Raw genomic sequence first — 4,463 nt, forward strand, 5'->3', positions numbered from 1 at the left:
ACCACAATTTTATTTTAGTTGTTTATTTACAGTTGACTTTTGATTACCCTTGGAATTTATTTTTGGAGTACAATGTATGTTAAGGCATATATTGAGTTTTTTCTAAGTAGTTGACCAATTACTGCAATACTTATTCTCAACAATAGTCCTATTAAGAGGAAAACTACTCTGGTTAGCCATAGGGTGAAATATTCTGCATACAAGGACAGCAAATCACAAGAGGTATGACATACTGACCAAGTTTTCAGGCTTCGAGATCAAGCAAGGGACGAGAAGTCATTATGTATACAAGAGAGATTCCTACCTGGGGATATGTGGAAAGGTTTGTGCGGGGGTAAGTACAGTGTGTACTCCCATAAATAGGTCAGTTGTGGGATGGGGCAGTCAAATCTGAAACTGTGGCATTTGGAGAGCACCTCACCTGTCAGATGACGGAGATGAACCAGATGTAGCAGTTCTCAAACCACGTTCCATGGAGGATTTTCAGGGACTCTCCAGGGAAAGAGTGAAGAATAGGGAGGAATTTATAGCCCTCTCCTCTTTCTTCTGCCAGAAAAATCTCTTTTTTCTTTGTTTCATTTGTGATATTTAATTTGAAGAAATGATTCAGGCTTCTTTTTTTTTTTTGGTAACTTTTTATTATAGAAATTTTCAAATATATATGAAAATAGCAAGAATAGTATGATAAATTCTCAGACTTCAACAACGATCATTTGTGTTTCTTCTTTCATCTCTCTTCTCTATTCTTTTTTTGTTTTTTAATTGGAGTATTTTGAAACAAATCTCAGACATCCAGTCATTTAACCTATAAATAATCCAATATGTTTCTCTGTGGGAGAAAGATGTGACAACCTGCTTCTGTAAAGATTATAGCCTTGGAAACCCTATGAGACAGTTCTACTGTGTCCTATAGGGTCGCTATGAGTCAGAATCTACTCGACGGCACCTGGACAGTATTCAGTCCATATTCAGAGTTCCCTAATAGCCCGAAAGTCTCTTTTTTACAGTTGACTTTTTTTTTGTTTGAATCTGAGACCAAACAATGTCCATATGTGCATTTTTTTTGTGTCTCTTACGTCTCTTTTACAATCTCTTCTTATCCTTTCCATAACATAGATTTTTTTTTACTAATACAGTTTTTTGAATTGTCTCTCATTGATTTGTGGTGCTTCCTATATTATATATATTCTACATATAATAGAGTCAGTTCTGGTCTGTCAAATCTGTTTTATTGAACTGTGTCTAGTTTCATGTTATAGTGGCCTCCTAAAAAGTTATTTTAATTTCAGAATAGGTTTTCTTATCTAGAAGGATATTTTAGAGCTCATTTTTTAATTTTTATTAGGTGGTCTTACCTATATATTCTCTCAGATGCTACCTTACATCATTTTAACTTCCTAGAAAGAAAAATAGGTGTTTTTAGATTCAAAGTTTTGGGGCATGGGGTCTCGACAGACTTAAAAAAAAAACTTACATAAACCAATAATTTCCAGAATAATATATTATTTTCAATCTTTTTCACATCAAAAGTTTCTGAAAAAAATTCTGGAAACCTTGTCTACTAATTTATTTTATTTTTTTTGGATGGCAAGCATTTTTTTTTTTAATTTTTATTATGCTTAAGTGAAAGTTTACAAATCCAGTCAGTCTCTCACACAAAATTTTATATACACCTTGCTACATGACAGCCCGCTCCCTCCCTCCACTCTCTCTTTTCGTGTCCATTCCACCAGCTTTAACCCCTTCTACCCTCTTTTCTCCCCTCCAGACAGGAGATGCCAACATAGTCTCGCTAATTTATTTTTTAAATGAAAAAAGAAACAAAATTATTTGGGAGTAAACTACCTGGGCGTAATGCAAAAGAGAAGAAATTTCACAAAGAAAAATGAAGATTACTGTGATTTGAGCAACAGACAAGGATACTTTTCTCTGTGGGCTCCTGTATTGAATCCAGGGGAAAAGTGAGAAGATGGAAAGCTAGAGATAATATTTATGAAATCAAGGTAAGAGTTCAAAAAAATTTATTGATTTAGTAGCCTTGATCAAGAAGGGGCAAAGTAGGGAAGAAAGGTGAGTTCATTTACATGTTTTTCCTTCACATGCTTAAAAAATTCTTTCTTTTGAGACCCAGCCCCATTGAAGAAAGGATGTTAGATAACCACTAATTTTAGCTTTATGCTCTATCTTGTCAGGCTGAGTTCAAGATTTACTAGTATCTGTACATACAGTAAAGATGGGATTTCAAGGTTTTGCAACCTGCTTGTTTGTTAAATGAAGTATGATAGATTCTGACATAGATTTTGCTTGGGGAAAACTGGCTGATTTCTCAACTGAGGGCAGGACACTGTGTATCAAGGTGAGGGGAAATTACAGACAAAGTAGCCAGATTTTTAGAGGATAGCAAAATATGGGACCACAGAATATGAACCTCAAAAGCACAACTGGCCCTCTTCCTGCTGGCAAGTATCTTGCATGTTAGGTCAACTAAGCGACCAAGACTAACACAAGACATCAGATCGTTAGATGGTTTCTGGAGCTGTTTTTGCAGCAAAGGATGAAAACTCGCTGATAGGATCATATGAAAAAAGCTAGCACCTGTTATTTTAGTCTGTTGCTGAGAAAGACTTGTGTTTTCTTGTACTGTAATTTACCAGATATTGGCACCTCTCAGGTCACAAGCATGCTAATACAAAAATCTTACACATTGCATGACTTGATTGTACGCCATCTCCTCAGGCCACCTGTTGGCCCAGGAACAAACACCTGGAGCATAGTACCTCTTGATATCTTGACGTGAAGGTGGGGCATTCTGTCTCTTTTCTACCAACCCTTTTCTTTCTCACATTTTACCATTTTCACACTCTTTCTAATAATGGCATCAATTTTTACCTCAGGCGTGATTCCACTTTGCAATTTAACTATTAACCTTTGGTTTAAGGAATGCACCTACAAGTCTGGTGGGTAGAAGTACAGGCCCAGACAGTGATCACATTGTAAAAGGAAACAAGGAGCCTTCTGAAAAACAAATTATCCTACGGGGTAAGGGCTAGTACAGCTCTGAAATTGTCAGGCTTTCTCCTAGCTCCATGATTCTACATAAACCAAACAAACAAACAAAAAATGAAAAGCCAAACCCATTGCTGTTGAGTTGATTCCAACTCATAGCGACCCTATAGGCCAGAGTAGAACTGCCCAATAGGGTTTTCAAGGAGCGCCTGGTAGATTCAAACTGCTGGCCTTTTGGTTAGCAGCAGTAGCTTCTAACCACTGTGCCACCAGGGATCCGTGTTTTTGCATATGTTGTTTATATTATCTACAGCTCATTTCTTCACCAGGTAACCCTTTCTCATTTTTCAAGACTTATCTCGGTCATCATATCTCCTCCAGGTAGCTTCCTTTGCCCCCCGGTCTAGGTTAAGTACTCCTAGTCTATGCGTCTATAGTCAGTCATCTATACTTCTCTCCGTCAGAGCCATTTATCAAACTATATTGTAATTGTCTATTTTTATCCTCTACCTTCAAATTATGGGTACTATTGTGAAGAACGGGAATTCCAGAACACTTAATTGTACTCATGGGGAACCTGTACATAGATCAAGAGGCAGTCATTCAAATAGAACAAAGGTATACTACATGGTTTAAAGTCGGGAAAAGTGTACCTCAGGGTTGTATCCTTTCACCATACTTATTCAATCTGTATGCTGAGCAAATAATCCGAGAAGCTGGACTATACGAAGAAGAACTGGGCATCAGGGGAGCCTAGGTTAAGAGCACCGTGGTTAAGAGCTTGGCTGCTAACCAAAAGGTCAGCAGTTTGAATTCAACAGCTGCTCCTTAGAAACCCTACAAAGCGATTCTACTCTTACAGGGTCATATGAATCAGAATTGACTCTACGGCAATGGGTTTTGGCTTTTTGGGGGGCATCAGGATTGGAGGAAGACTCATTAACAACTTGTGTTATGCAGATAACACAACCTTCATTGCTGAACGCAAAGAGGAGTTGAAGCGCTTACAAATGAGGATCAAAAACTACAGCCTTCAGTACGGATTACGCCTCAACAAAAAGAAAACAAACATCCTCACAACTGGAGCAATAAACAACATCATGATAAATGGAGAAAAAATTGAAGTTGTCAAGGATTTTATTTTACTTGGATCTACAATCAACACCCACGGAAGCAGCAGTAAAGAAAGTAAACGACGCATTGCATTGTGCAAATCTGCTGCAAAAGACCTCTTTAAAGTGTTAAAAAACAAAGATATCACTTTAATGACTAAGGTGCACCTGACCCAAGCCATGATGTTTTCGATCGCCTCAAACATGTGAATGCTGGGCAATAAATAAAGAAAACGGAAGAAGAATTGATGTCTTTGAGTTATGGTGTTAGTGAAGAATATTGAATATACCATGGACTGTCAAGAGAACCAACAAATCTGTCTTGGAAAAAATACGGTCTGAATG

Source organism: Loxodonta africana, chromosome 1 (genome assembly GCF_030014295.1).
Source record: "Loxodonta africana isolate mLoxAfr1 chromosome 1, mLoxAfr1.hap2, whole genome shotgun sequence".
Taxonomy (NCBI): Eukaryota; Metazoa; Chordata; class Mammalia; order Proboscidea; family Elephantidae; genus Loxodonta; species Loxodonta africana.